The 16,547-nt window shown below is 32.4% G+C and overlaps 2 protein-coding genes across 3 annotated transcripts in view; one reads left to right on the forward strand and one right to left on the reverse strand.

Moving 5' to 3' along the window:
- LOC118182294 (innexin shaking-B-like) overlaps positions 1 to 10,713 on the reverse strand; it is a 220,116-nt gene extending 209,403 nt beyond the window's left edge. For both annotated transcript variants that reach the window (XM_085813965.1, XM_085813966.1), the window contains exon 1: positions 10,465 to 10,713. The gene's annotated coding sequence lies outside the window, so the exon portion shown is untranslated. The remainder of the gene's footprint in view (positions 1 to 10,464) is intronic.
- Positions 4,822 to 16,547, forward strand: part of LOC118195687 (uncharacterized) — a 154,810-nt gene continuing 143,084 nt past the window's right edge. Inside the window, exon 1 of the mRNA XM_035367015.2 lies at positions 4,822 to 5,015. The gene's annotated coding sequence lies outside the window, so the exon portion shown is untranslated. The remainder of the gene's footprint in view (positions 5,016 to 16,547) is intronic.

Consider the following 16,547-nt stretch of genomic DNA (forward strand, 5'->3'; position numbering starts at 1 on the left):
TGAAATACGGTAGTTATGTTTTTAAGCAGTCGTAAAAAAAGCTGGGAAAAAATGACAGAAATAAAAGTTTATGTTGTAGTATTTCTAAATGTGAAATTTTATTTTAGACAAAAAATTCCATATTCATCAGTTTACGTTTAAGGTAGACTATACAGCTGAAAATCTGAATTAGTAGGAAAGTTAGATATGCAGCTTCAAGTATCTGAATTAGTAGAAACGCTAATTTAAGAACGCTTTTTAGCCTTATATTAGATTATTTTTTTACAAGCCTTATATTAGATTACATATTTATTTATGATTGTTTTGGTTAGACTTTTATTAGAAACGTGTCGGTAAATGCGTTTATAATTAGGCGATTTTCAGGTTAAAATGCAATTCCTCAAATTGCGCAACAGTTGACTTCATTCGGCGAAAGAAAAATTTCCTCATCTTTCCTCATAATTCTAACTAGTTATCTCTTTGCTGATTTATCGGCGTTAAATCCGCAAAAAGTGAAAAAAGAATAACAAATCACATTAAGCCACTTTTTACGTATATTGATGATTCTTAAATCTTAACATAAAAATAATCCAAGCCGTTCCTTTATAAATTTCTCGTCTTTAGCGATGGGAAATTCTGAGCTTCTTGAAGAGCATTTAAATTTAGCAGAACATTGGGAAAAAATTATTTACCGAAGCCTATCGGCATATCGAGAGAATACGACACAAGTCTGTTTTCTTCAAAGAGTAAAATTATGAGTAATGTGACACAATCTTTCGGAATAAACACAGATTTTCTTCAAATTTCTCTCGGCTGAATACTTAGCTTTGCCTTTTCTAAATAACTACATTTAATTACTCGATGACAATTATTTTAATAGAGTCTCATTACGTCCACTTCTGTCATCAAGAACTATGTCCACTTTTTAATCTACTATATTCCAAAACAAAATCTTTATATCAGCTTTCTATGTGAAAACCTAATAATGATAAATGTCGTGTAACTCAGTTCTGATTAGACGAAAAGACCTCTAACTGCAAGCATTATTCAATATAAGCTAACTCATCACATATGCTACCAGGTACTATGTTTTGTGAAAGTTGCCCAAATGTTTTTAATTACCGTGCCTAAAATGACTTGTAAATCAGAGAGATGTACGCAGTAACTATATTTTTGTTCTTCACAGTTAGATTTCTACATGCCTCACCTGTAAGAAAAGTTAGAAGAAGCATTTCCTCCCAGATTTTATACTTCAACTTTTGACGAATATATGAATAGAGATTTGATACACAGTTTTGGACTGGAATCATTTAAATGTTTTAAATTTGTTTTCATATATATTTAAGTAAATAAAGCTGCTAGCTGTGTTACTTGACTCCGTTTGCTTAGCTATATGGTATTAACAAAGAAAGCAAAGCTGCAGAAACAAAAACAAAATAATTTATAACTTTTGCTACTACTTTTCATCGGTCACTTAAATCTTAAGACCTAGAAACTTGTTTCTGGTTTCGAAATAATTTCGTATTCATTAAAATGTTTTTAGTGGATAAATGACAAAACAATTAAAATATATACTTGACTCAAAAAAAAATCTCAAACTGTCATTTAAATTTGCTTTCTACTGATCATGCGTACATAAGCGATATTTCTTCTCATCATTAAAAATTCAAGAAAATTTCTAGCAGCATTTTTTGCATTTGCCTTTGGAATATGGATCACTTTCCGAATATCCCTTCGCTATAAAGGGTTGAGTACCTGAACAAAAGCTTCGAAATACCAATTCAGTAGAAAGATGATGCATATGCAAATATCAGCACTATGTCGTCAAAGGGTACGTCAGGGCACACAAATTGTGAGGAGTTAGCGAGCGCAGCGCTAGGCAACTAAAAAAAAAAAAAAGTATATTTCTTTACAGACTGTACGAGCAGTATGGCTACAAGAAAACTACAAGACGCCTTTACACATTGTTGAATTACAAGTTTGAGATGGGGCGTAGTTTGACGTCTTGCCGCCAAAAGTTGGAATTTATAAAAAGTGTTGTTCCACGAACTTGGAAAGACTTCCAAACGAGAGTTACAGCTTAGAAAAAGGTTGATGGTTCTCTGCCAAGGAAAGCAGCTGCGATTGACGACCGATATATAGCTCTGCAGGCGAAAAAAGAATTAAACCATATAACGGGAAATATTGCTCAGCAGCTGAACACGGCAATGACTGCGTTGCAACGCTTGTCAAACCACATTTACTGCACAGGTGTCCTGGTTTACTATTGCTATAAAAACGATTTATTCAGCCGCTATCCTGATCGCTGCATACCACTGACAGCAGCCCATCCGCGACACCGTTTACAGTGGTATATAAAGCACAGAGGCCTTACACCTTTACCAATGGAGACACTTTCTGTTTACCGATGAGATTTCATTTCTCGTCTGACAAAAAGATTCTCAGCGCCAGTTGATATGGAGACAGGAAGGGACACACTGTCATCCTACTAATATCACAGAAATACCGTTGGCGTGGTCCTGGCCTTCTTGCATACGAAGGCATTACAATGAGCTGACGGACAGAGCTCCACATTTTCAACAGAAGTTCACTTGCTGGAGACCGTTATGTGATGAATTTATCTTCCTTCACGTATGTCTTTTTAGAAATGCCATTAGTCCTGGCTTTGTTTTTATGAACGACAATGCACAGTCACGCAGGACTCATGCTGCTGAAGAGCCCCTGGAATGTGAAGATATCTACAGAATGGATTGGCCAGTGAGTTTCTGCGATTTAAATCTCATTGAACAGGTGGGAGATACTTTAGGGAGATGCTTGGAGGCACGATCTTACTCTCCAGAGAACAACAGACAACTGAAAGAGATGTTCTTTGAAGAATGGGAACTCTTACCCAAGAAAATGTTAGATAATCTGGTGTTGAGTACCGACAAACGGTGCAGCGCAACCACTGTAGGTTAGGGGAAGGTCATGTTGTGCTTTACTTAAGTTCTTTGGTTTGTTGTTCTCACTCTTGGCCAGAGAGGTTTTTTTACCCTGTGCTATTCCAAAATCAGAAATGGTGCTTAGGTTTTGCGCATTAGTACTATATTTGCATCCTATATATGGCACCTATTCTCGTCTAGAGCAATGAAGAATAGTCACTCCACCTCTGATGGGAATACTTAGAGTAGTATGGAATCTTTAGCTAATAAAGTCATACTTTTTACGTTATAAAGTATCTTCTCCCTCCTTTTAGTATGCCTTCGTGATATAACTGAAAGCTTGCTCGATATTTGGGAAGTCTGGAGCTCTAATCCGGACTAGGGCACTGCAGATTCCTCCAGTTTTCTGACATCGGAAAAATTATAAATTTACTCTTAAGTAGCCTCCAAACTAAAAAGACTAAAAATGGGGAACAATAATTCATCACCATCAAGATTTGACGACTGAGTCGCTTAAAGCGCAGTCGCCCTTTAAAAGGGAGAGTATATAATATATATTCTTCCTCCTTTTCGTATGCCATTGTCGTGTAACTGGAAGCAAGCTCAACACATATTCGGGAGGTCCAGAATTCAAATCCCAGCGAGAGAACCATAATTTGTGCCGTTCCTGCATCTGTTAAACCTAATTAGTCTACGATTTTTTACATGCTGTAAAGCTTAGGATTTCTATCGACAAACAGAATATCAGAGTTGTTTCGGAGAACATTAGAAAAAGCTCCAGAGAATTTTTTTAAGCCGTTGCTTGTATTTATCTTCTACATCATTTGTTTTCGACGTAAAAGTTATAAAAGTAATGCTGTGGTTATGTAATCACATTATTTAAATTCTTTTATGTGCTAAGTTCAGATATCAAAATATTTCCACTCTGTATGAAATATAAGACGTTTTATAAGAATTCTAGGGAAAAAATTATTTATTGGAGTAAAATTCTCAATAAAAATTTTATTACCATATAAAATAAAATGAAATATGTTAACTGTGGAAAAAATATATATACATAAATGAGTAAATAATTATATAATTTCCTGTTGCGCGATAACTTTAAAAACGTTTTGAAAGAGAGCACATTACATATTGTGGGTATATCTTTTGAAATTTCCACTGATCAGGTTAATCGAAAAAAATATGAATTTAAAAAAAATTATTGCTACGAATTTTGTATTAGGACTATAAAAATGAAACAATTTTGTGCCTAAAGGAGTTTTTGTTGGTACTAAAAATTTTTAAACAGAATTTGCATTTCAATCATTTCGAAACAATAAACGTGACTTTTCCAAGTCTTAATTTCACTGGGAAAAATGGAGTCCTGAGACATTTCTGGATTTTTCCCCTGTTTTTAACTAATATTAATTTTTTAAAAATTGTTACATTATTATTTGGATGAATTTCATGTATATATTTTCTAAAACTGATAGTTTATTATTTGGATGAATTTCGTGAAAAATTTTGTAAAACATAGAATAAATACATTGTTTAAAAGACACAACTTAAAAACCCTCATTTAACCTCTATAACTAATAACAACATAATTGAAGTCGTCCTAACACTTCTTTGAGCCGCTCTGCGAACCGTCATAGCTAAATCACGCTTTTTGTTTCAGTAAGAATAAGAAATTTCAGTTAATATTTTCAGATAAAAAAATTATATCCAAGAAAAAAAATAATGCTAACCTTTCTTAGGCATTTTGAGACAGTTATAAAGCAATAACAAAAAAAAAAAAAAAAAAAAAAAAAAAAAAAAAAAAAAAACTGAAATAAATGAATTCCTTTTGGCGAAACATTTGGCGAAACTAGGGAAATCGCTTGGCGGCAGTCGCATTCGCTAACCTTGCATTGAAGGCAGCAGAGTGTAGAAATTTATTCTTTCTCTATGAGCCTAGCGGCGTATTTTTAAAAGCTGGAGCTGAGTTGTCGGCATGTTATTTCATTTGCTTATTCTGTAGCGCTTTCTGCTATGGAGTAAAAACTGTTCTGAAATGTTGTTCTCAAACCAATAGCTTAAAAACAACTTGTATTATGGATTTCTTAACTGATGTCTGACACAGAGGGAAAAATGGTAAAGATATTTTTTCCTTATATTTCTTATCAGGAAAGAACATTTGTTTACGGTTTTCTTCAATGCATATCAATAAATACGGGTTGCACTTAACATGAAATTAAGTAAAGATTAAAATAATTTATGCATAAAATTACGCATTATTTTATTTGAGAACAACTTTTAAATCAAAATAACAATTATTTGTGCAAAAATGATTACAACATTTTCTATTCAATCCTATATAATGTAAGTTTAAATTAGGAATTGAATTTCAGATTAAGCATTAATTTTCATGTTCCATATTATTTTATCACATATCAGCTCACATTATTATTATTAATGAAATTAAATTTAAAATATTGGAAAGAAAAACAATTCCATAGAAATGTTAATTGTTTTCTTTCCAAAAGATTAACTTTTTCTGCAGTTTTACAATGGCTCACATTTGTTTTCGAACACTTGTATATTTGAAATTCAGTTGCATAGATATTGTACTAAGTATTGGAACAAAGACTTCAGATTTTTTTTCCGCTATATTGTATTTTTAGTTTAAAGGATGTTACCACAGAAGGGCTATTAATTTCGTTCCGGTATTTTGCGTTGAAAACTTTAAAAAGCTGTATCACTTTTCAAATCGTTGCCACCATACTATATTATCGCTCTGTGTTATATTTTTAAAGAAATTAAATATTGAAAAATCTGCATAAATGTATGTATGTTTCTCGCATTGTGATAAAACAACGGTACCTAGAGCCATCCAGTTTTGAATAACGTAATTTCCCACCTAATATGGGTGTCTGGAAGACCTAATTTGGAATTTGAAATTTGTTTTATTATCGATTTCATATTTTCTAATTCTTCAACGAATTTTTGATTAACAAACTCAACGATTTCAAAGCGAGCTGTGGCAAAACTGTACGGAAAAAAAAAAACATTTTTATCTCCAGCGCGCGAGATTGTTTATCGGAAATTCTAAAAATATGTTCAATTAAAAATTATTTTGCGATATTGCTGTTGAATTGAGTTTTATGGTTTAAGTGTAAAGAACATTTAATAAATAAAGGTAACACTCAAAAGGTTTAAAAACCGTTGTGCGTAATGTAAAATCTGAAAGCTTTCAGATTTTTTTTAAATTTATTCTTGGTTACGGCAAAATAAATATTTTTGTAATAATGTAGTTTATTCAAAAATATCATCAAAATATTCCTTATAATAAAATAATTTATTCAAAATGTGTTAATCAGTAACTCACATAAATAATTTGGATACTCGAAAATTTTGTTGAAATGTTTAGGTAGACTATGCTTCTTACCGCAGATTTTTATTTTTAAAAAAACGTATCAGAATAATTATCGTCTATATTTAAAAATTATTACTTGTTTAGCAAAATATATAAACAGTTCCATACCTGAAGTGAGCAGGGCGAGACACTTAAAATGAACGTCAAATTATGTAAGAAATTTAATTATTCATTATTTTAAAGATGGTAAAAGTATTCGAAATATGAAAGAAATTCTTGATTTAAAATGGGGTGAGTTACCTTTGATGTAATAAAACGGTGCAAAATACATGGAGTTGAAAGTACGCTGGATTCTGTAACATATTCCAAGCTAACACCAAGGAATCGCATATTTATTCTATTAAGAACCCCAAAAGACCCAAAAATTAGTGCTGTGAAACATGGAGCTCATTTAGAAGATCGGTTTGGATATAAGTTAACTCTGAAGCTGTTAGAGGCATTAGGGCACGTGGATACAATCAGCGATCAGCAAGAAGAAAATTCTTTGTCAACAAGAAAACAAGAGAAATATGTCTGTCATTCGCAAAATCCATGCTAAGCAAAGAACATATCATACTGGGGAAGTGCTATATTTGCCGATGAGAAAAAATTAAATATATTTGGGTCGACCAAATGTAAATAAATATATTTATATATATAACTACTTTGTTACCCGGCTCAGTGATCTCAGTTTCTTTACTCTTATATGTTTGTAGATTTTGCTTTAAAAATGATTGAATTATGTTGTTCTTATCTTCCGGTTAAGGTTTTTATGCCTTTAGGAAATCTGCAAGCAATATTTGTAGAATTAGAAACAGTTTAAAAGCTGTTTAAGTGCGGTTAAGCCTATTTTTTAAATAACATGGCGCGCATGTTTGTTTACATTTGACACAGTAGAATAGTAGATTTGTTGCCAATCTAGAGAGACTAAGCTTTGCAACAATAAAGATAACGCCTTCATTTATTATTGCGAATTAAATCATGCTTAATCGTTTGTGGAATTTTTTCCGAGGAAATAAGTGTTTAAAATTTACTTCGTAATTTTTAATACAGATATTTTGAGTTTTTATGTATTTTTTCCTTGTCGCGAAATTAAAACTAAATTAATTGAATGAGAAATGCTGAATCGTCTGTAAAAAACTGTTTCATTTATGTTTTGTTTACATAATTTCCTTTATACATCGTTCAAGATTTATTATAGTATTTGAATTGAACATGTGGCAACGATTAGATAATTCTTCAAATGATATAAATTTTGTGCATTCTGAGTTATAATATGAACGAAATATAACGCTGTTAAGTGAACCTAGCGCCAGAGTGTCGCTATGGTAAACAAATATATTGAATTTTAAAGAGTGCATTTATTCTATTCTATCTTATGCTCTGCCGATGAAGTAGATTTAATTCAATCCCAATAAGTTTAAATGAAATGAAAAAAAAAAAAAATGCGTATAATTTAATATTCCGTACAAGGAAGTCATGTGGTGTACATATCAGATTTTTTACTTTGATAGTACGCGTAGGGTACTACGCGTAGGGTTATTATTTATATAAAGGTACTTCAATCGAATGAATAAATGTTTAAAATTTAAATGATTCTTCGTAGGATTATTTCGACTAATTGAAAATGTATGTAACTTGGAAACATTTATTCCAAATAACTTATATACCGCAAGCAGATAAAAAAAAAGCATACAAAAAGTTTTAAAGTAAAACTTAGTTTATGTTCACTGTTTTTCCTACATCCAAATCTTTATTCATAGAAAAAGAAAACTGGTAACACGCGAAATGTAAAAACTAAGGTCAGCGTTTAAAATCCTTTTGATAAACAAAATGGTTAAAGACGATAAACATAAATGTCAAATGTAATTTTAAGTTAAGTCTCATTCTCATAAAAATTTGAACGTTAAACTTGAAGCGTTTGAACTTTACAATGTTAAAATAATCAACATTCAAATTTTCAGCGGGCTACTTCACACAGTGCATTGCATTAAGAAATAAAATTTATGAAATACCATTTAAGGTTATAAAAATTTATTCTAAAATTAACTGTTTTCCCAGAGTATGACGGTTTTATGCTCTGTGAAAATCTATGGCATATTGCAATTTCTTGATCCTTATAGGTATACTAGTAATGATTTGAGGGGATAATGATATATTTATTCGCTATGAAAACAATTTAAGATGTTTTATTTATACATATAATTTATAAAGCGTACTAAAATTATTTTTATTCGTATACTTTTATTAAAAAATTTCTGAATCTCGGTTATATAGTATGTGACATTAGAAATATATTTTGTAAGCTGATTTAATAATTTCTAACAATTTTTCTTTAACATTTATTATGAGCCTAGTGGCCGCATGCATATTCTAACAAGTTTCAGCGAAGTGAATTCATAACGGTTGCAGTGGATAGGCAATGCAAAGAAACGGTCTACTAGATTAGAGCTGCGTTGCGTAAACTGTGAGTCGCGATATCTAATCGGGTCGCACAGCAAAATGTTGTTGTCACGAAAATTTAACTCAGATACATGATTTTAGAGGAGTTACATCAATGAGAATTTTAAAGAAATTACATTAATTAACATTAATGAGATAAATCACCTGCCATATAAAGCTCAAAAGTTATTTGTTTTGAGCTATCGAGTGACTGAAATTTATTATTTCCACAAAAATCCTCGACTGAATTGTGGATCTAAGCTAAAACTGAATTTCCCACAATTTCTAAAATAGCAATTAATTCTCTTTTACCATTTAAGCATCACATACTTATGGGATACAATGTTTTCAATTTTAACCCTTATATAATTTAAATATCGTTTAGTGCTGAAAACCGTTGAAGATGCTTTACGTCCAGCGGTGTCTTTAATTTGTTATGCAGCAAAAGATAAGCAAACCTGCCTCATTAAAATAAGGTTACGTTATTTAATTACGGCAAAGTCTCGAGGGCTATCTGCCTAAGGGGAGGGATGCCTTCGTGGAGGACTTTCTAAGGGAAACTGACTCGTATACACGTTACACATGGGGGAAACCGCGAAAACACCCATGCAGCCAACCCGTTCGCGGGATTCGAAGCTCGGACCGAACTACCAGTGTTCAGCAACTTTACCGCTCGGCCGCTGGTGAACTCATAAAAATAAGATTTTCTTTCATTAATTTTTGTTTGCTTAGAACAAATCCTAGAATGACGTTTTTTCATATGTGTACTGTTTACCAAAGAAATAAATTATTTATGACAAAATATTTATTTTTTATAGCTTTATTTTATGTATATATAATGGCTGGAGTTTCGAAAAAATCTCGATGATATAATGGGGTCATAAATGAAAAACGTTTAAAAGGAACTGGACTAGATTGTCGTACCATTCAAATCGGAATTACCTTGCTAAAGACGTTCCAACTTCTTTTGCTAAGTAATTCCTATTTCATCGGTACAACATTCTGTTTGTTAAGATGATAAAATCTCTACATGTAAGAATTTGTTCCATCGGCAAGCATTCTGTTGATTTAGAAAAAACGTTAAACTATTACCATGAATCCTTTGCTTTCAAACTGATTTCTTTATTATGTTGATAAATAATGTGTTGTTATAACTTGAAAGATGAATTTAAAGTCCTACGTCCCTGAAATTGGAAATATTCTACAGCTCTGCCAAAACCAGCGAGATTTTGTGATACATGTTGTATGGTACTATTGTAACTGAACTACATAATTCTTAGAACCTCTTTTATTAATTATACATGTTAAAATAATTCATTTACAAAATGATCAACAATCTATCTGCAAACAACAATAAAACTAAATTTGAAGAGAAAGTGATTTGCAGTCGGATTACTTAGATTCAAACTTATCATTGAAAACATGTAAACTCTAAACATCCTAACTAAATATTTCTAACGACATTATTTCTATTGCATAGCAATTGCATTACTGCTCATGAAACAGTATTATTAGTGTTACTATTAACAGTATACTTTTCACAGTATTACTCATTCTTTTTAAATAACCTACTTCGTAATACTCGTAAGCAGCTTATAATTCAGAAGATAAATAAAAGGTCTAGAACCATGTGGCTTAACGACAGGCTTATACTTTTCCCAGAGCACAATTTTCCCGGTAATAATAACAAGTTTCTGTAGCAGAGATGAGTAACATAGGATATTAGAAAAGTCTTTTTTGACTTACGCTTATGGTCCAGTTTTTCAATTTCTCGGTTTTTCATCACTCTGTCATTCATGCGTAATTTTAAAGATAATAAACCTGTTATAATATAAATAACTTAAAACGTAAGCAACAGTAATATACGATATTATAATCTAAAAAAAAATCGAAGAATTGCTCAGTGCCGGCGGTAGGCCAGGTGAAATCCCTGCGATTCCTAAATTCTGCCTCCCGGTGCGACCTCACCTGTTGCACACGCTTCTGTTGCACATTCCTGCCATGTGAGATGGCAACAACTCGCTGACTCGAGAGTTTTGCAGGTGTGTGTGTGTTTGGCAATTTGTCAGTGTTACGTGATATGACGTTAAAGAAAGGAAAAACTAAGCTAGAAGTTTCTGACGTCAGAAACGAAGTCTTCTTATTAATATGTTAGAAAAAAATGAATTCACAGAGCATTTCTTTGCTTAAAAATACTTAAAAGGAAAGCATATATTCGAGTTTACGGTGCCTTTAAAAGAAAGAAAATTTCATTATTAAATAATGATCAGATATGCAGTTTTAAATAAATTATAGTAATGCGTTAAATTGGCTTAAGCATAAATGATATTTCTCATTCCAGAATTAAAATGAATCCGAAGCATTTTTTAGGGGAAAAAAATTCCAAATTCTTAGTGAAATATCCTCGTTGCTGAATAACATCAGACTATTGCAACATATGTGTTGATACGCTACAAGTAATTATGTTTACCGTTAGGGCTCACGTAGCACAACACGTAATCGATTACACGGAGAAATGGTAAACTACTGTTTCTAATAGTTAGGTTTGTAATAATAGCAGTTTTGCTTTCCGCCGCATTTCAAATTGCCTTCGCGGGAGAGTGAATTTGTGAAACGATGCGCAAAAAGTGGGCGTCATTTTACTGTCAAAATATAGCAACTAGGAAGTGACAGTGGTCAGATTTCACTCTGGATTACTAGCTCTGAAGAACGGAAACATTCTACCTCATTATGTTTCTAAGTCTAGTGTTTACTCTGTTTTAACTGCTAATACTTTCTCTTAGTCTAGCAGTTGGAAAGTACATATTGTCCACGCTTGGTTTGACGTATCAATCGATATATGTAATGCCGTGAATTATGAAAACACTTGCAGGGTAATTTTATAGTTTGGGATACACGAAGTAATACATCTATTAAATAGGTAATGTAAAGATTAAATCTGAAACATTTATATATGTTTTCTTCCCCTGTATATGTTTAGTCGTGTTTGTCAAAAAGACGCAGAATGTTCCAAAAATGTATATACACTTGAATGATCATAGAGTTACTGTTTATTGACATACGATTCATTTTAAAGACTTATAATAAACTGCAGAATAATTTTTTTTCCAATACCCGTTTTAAACCTAGTCTTCCTGTTCAAACACTTCTGGAATATTTCTGTGGATATTCTGAAAAGTTTCATCTGTTTCAAATATATCTCTAATACGATAGGTAGGAGGTCGTGAAGATGAATCTATTTAAAGTTATCCCCTAAACAATCTTTGAAATTTAAACTGCATTTATAAACCATCAGCAGTATTTAAGAAAAAATTCTTGTTGTATAAGGCGTCATATTCTTCCGTCCATCGTTTCAAATAGGTTAAACGTGAAAAAAAAGTAAATGCATTATCAGTATTATATTAAAACTGTTCTTATTATATTTGCATGCTTTCTGACACACTGTATACAAAGATCTAATGATTAATATGTGAAGAACATCAATAATATCCCCCTTAATATTCTATAAAGATTAAAAGTGTTTTATAAAGTGGATTACTTGCCAATTGTTGTTAGAATCTTTAACCAAGTACCATTAAAATATCTAAACAGTGAAATTATCTCCTCGTATAAATATAGCACTTCAGGTCATAATTGCCGCCTAGGTACAAAATTTTCGGATTTAGTATCCTATGTTTTGAGTTCTTACAATATTGAGAAATACATATGCGATTGCTATATAAAAGAGAACATTCTATGTTTCTGTTATAATAATTAGGCAACTAGGCAGTAGGAGGCCTAAAAAAATGCTACGCTCATAGCTCCGGCTTGTTTTAATCAAACTCCCTTAATAATCAGGATTAAAATCATCTCCCTGAGCTGTTTGTTATTGAGCTGTTTGATGAAGTTTGTTATTGAGCTGTTTGTTGCCGTTTGTTTTCCTGAGCTGTTTGATGAAGAGATAATACAGTTGTAAGTGGCAATCAAAATCTCTGAATTTCAGTGAATGGTCTTGTAAGGTATTTTCTCCCTCCTTTATGCATACCTTCGTGGTGTAACGGTAGCCTACTCGGCGCATATGCGAGAAGTCCAGGTTCGAGTCCCAGCGAGGGCATTTTTCATTTTTCACGTTTCCAGCATCAAAATAACCCAATTACTGTACAATTTTAATTCTTATTCCATCTTGTTATAATTCTTTAAAAGTCAAGCTTCACATGCTTCTTTTCTCCCAGTTCTTTGCGATTTTGTTTTACAACGTTAAACCTTTCGAGATTCATAATTCTTGCAACAGTGATTAAAATCCAGCTCAAAGCCTTTCTGCCGACTGAGAAGCTTAAAATACACTATCAATGAGTTTTACAGCCTTTTCTTTAAACGTGAAATGAATGGCAATTTCAAGAATAGTTAATACAGAGCTGTCACGCATGAAACCACAATGAGTTAAACAAATATTCTTACTAGCGAAACTTTTATTTCTCTTTTTACGTCTGAAGAGAACCTAGAAGTGTCATTGAACTTTAATATTCTTATCGATAATTTAAGTGATTTCTGACGAAAATGTTTTCCATAGTTTTTCTGTTAATTGCAACTTTAATGAAAAACATTTTATTTATTACTTTTCAATTATCACTCTTCTTCGAAGTTAGATGAAATTGGAGAAATTCCTATGCACACGACTTAAACGAATAACAAGGCTAACATTAATCTTCTTATCAAGATACGATTAGTGGACTTGGTCTGATGTTACTTTCAAGTGAGATAAATCAAAGCAACAACATAAAAGTGTAGCGTCATTAAGTTATTTTGAAGCAGAAGACATGAAAAGTGAGCAAGTCCTCGCCAGGATTTCAACCTGGACCTCTCGAATACGCGCCATTATACCACAAAGGCATGCAGAAAGGAGTGAGAAAATATCTTATAAATTAAGGAACCTTAAATAAATAATAAATAAACAAAATACCTTACCTTTAAATATATATATAAGGAGGGAGAAATTTCTTTATACTTTAAATAAGTAATAAATAAATAAAATGCCTTACCTTTAAATATACCTTAACTTTAATATATATATACAGTCGTGGCCAAAATTGTGGACACTTTTGGAAATTTTTATGTTTTTGAGCTTTGTATGCTTATACAAAACGTTACGTTTCACAAAATGAAAACTTGTATACATAATTTTAAAGAGAATTTATTACTGAATTCAATACAAAACACAAAATTCAATTATTTGCAATACAAAAAAAAGTTATATGTACTTTAATATAAATAAAAAACACAGTTATGAAGTGGTTTGTAATGTCTAGCTTTCCTGGCCAATCACTGTTCTTGTTCTGAGAACCAATCAAATGTTAGTAACTGCCAGTAGAAGCTGACATCATGTTTACACTTGAAAAAATTCATTATTTTGCTTTGTTCTGTAGAAGGAAGACCTGTTTCTTATACACTGCAATTACAAGTAGTAATTTTTGTAAAAATTTTTAATATTTAGTCAAGAAGCAATGACATCAAATAAAAGAGTAGCTTGGACACCTAGAAAGAGATGTAATGTTATTGTGTTACGAGAAAGTGGTCTTTCCTATGCTGAAATTGCAAGACAGGTGGGTGGTTCAGTGACTACATCTGGAGTCCGAAAGTTTTGTTTACGATATCAGGAGACAAATTCAATAAAAAACAAAGAAGAAAAAGGCCGAAAAAGGTGCACCACATCTATTGATGACAGAAGAATAAAAAGACTATGTCTCCAAGATAGAAAAATGTCATAAGCGGCCATCAGAAGTGATCTGAATGATGCTGGTGTTTCTGTCTGTTCAAGAACAATCAGGAGATGATTAACAGATGTTGGACTGAGAGGTAGAATTCCACGAAAAAAGCCTTATCTTAATTTTCAGCAACGAAAAAAAAGACTACAGTGGGCAAAGGAACACATTAATTGGACAGATGATCAGTGGTCACAAGTTATATGGAGTGATGAAACTAAGATATCGTTATTCGGTTGTGATTGGCGAAAATATGTAAGACGTAGAATAGGAGAAGAGCTACATCCTGTTTGCATTCAAGCAACTGTGAAGAACCCAGTTAGTGTTATGATTTGGTCATGCATGTCAGCAGATGGCATTGGTCGCCTTCCTGTCATCGATGGGACACTGAATGCCAGAAAATACATTGACACTATTCTAGAACCAAAACTTCTACCTTCCATCAGAGATCTCTTTCCCAACAATGCTTCGTTTATTTTTCAGCAGGATTCTGCTCCTTTCCACACGGCCAATATCGAAGACTGGTTTCGTACAAAGAGCATTAAATTGTTGTCATGGCCAGGAAACAGTCCTGACCTCAATCCTATCGAAAATTTGTAGCACCGTTTGAAAACTCTTGTCCGAATGAGGCGCCCATCAAATAAAAGGGAATTAATTGAGGCTATAATTGTTTCCTGGCATCATGTAATAACGAAAGAAGAGCTTAAAACTCTTGTCAGCTCAATGAAACGTCGATGTGAAGCTGTAATAAAAAATAAAGGGTACCCTACTAAGTCCTGATAACTCACTGCAATCATCACTATCTATGTATATCGATAACTATTATCGTTTAACTTTTTTGTATTGAAAATAATTGAATTTTGTGTTTTGTATTGAATTCAGTAATAAATTCTCTTTAAAATGATGTATACAAGTTTTCATTTTGTGAAACGTAACGTTTTGTATAAGCATACAAAGCTCAAAAACATAAAAATTTCCAAAAGTGTCCACAATTTTGGCCACCACTGAATATATATAAGGAGGGAGAAAATACCTTATACCTTAACGTACCTTAAATAAATAAAATAGTTTACCTTTACCCCTCTTACTCTTTTAAAGGGCGACTGGGGATTAGGGGACCCAATCGCCAAATCCTGGCGGTGAAGAATCATCAACCACCACCTTTTGGTTCTGGCGTCACTCAGGAGATATGAAAAATGAGCAATGCCCTCGTCGAGACTCGCACCTGGACCTTTCGAATACGCGCCGAGTGTGCTACCGTTACACCACGAATGCAGGCAGAAAGGAGAGAGAATATACCTTATAAATTGTTAATGCTCCTCTAAACATAGGTCAGTCACTTTCAGTAAAATTTTATATAGAAATAACAGATAGTTCTGGAGTAAATAAATCTTTTATACAAAAATAACAGATAGTTCTGGTGTAAATCTTTTATATAGAAATACCAGATTGTTCTGGAGTAAATCTTTCATATAAAAATAACAGTTACTTCTGGATTAAAGTTGTACGTAAAATTTTGTATTCCTAATTTTCACATTTTGATTATCCACGTTATTTTTAAGAACTACATTCTTCACTGAAATACGTTATTAAAGGTAAGGTGAATTTTAAGACTGCAATACTTCGAAATATCATTCATTAATAGTAGGAAAAAATCTGACCCAACAGACCAAACAGAGCTTTAAAATTATCCTCTTTTCTTTATGTACCGTTTGATTGAAAATGGAATATAGAAACTGTGATAAAAAGTAAGTTTTAATCGCAGAAGTTTGTAAGAGAAAATCTGCGCCGCGCAACTACCAAATACAGTATCGTTTTATACAGGCCACTCTGGAGAAAAAAATAGTAAAAAGCTGCTAAAAAATACGTACTTTATTGTCCTCGGGATTAAAGAGCGAACTGAGGTGTAGCAATAATTTTCTGAAAGTGTGGATAACTACGCGAATTTGAATACGGTCTGAATAACTGTGCATTTGTGATTGTCATCTCACACAAATAAAGTACTTTTTCAAAACCGTGTTACGTTCAGAACCCAAATTTTCTTATCAGTATGAAATGATACTTTCAGTTAACATGATGTTAGTATTTTGA

This window comes from Stegodyphus dumicola, chromosome 3, assembly GCF_044657685.1.
Source record: "Stegodyphus dumicola isolate Sdum_Otavi_A_Nest chromosome 3, ASM4465768v1".
Classification (NCBI taxonomy): Eukaryota; Metazoa; Arthropoda; class Arachnida; order Araneae; family Eresidae; genus Stegodyphus; species Stegodyphus dumicola.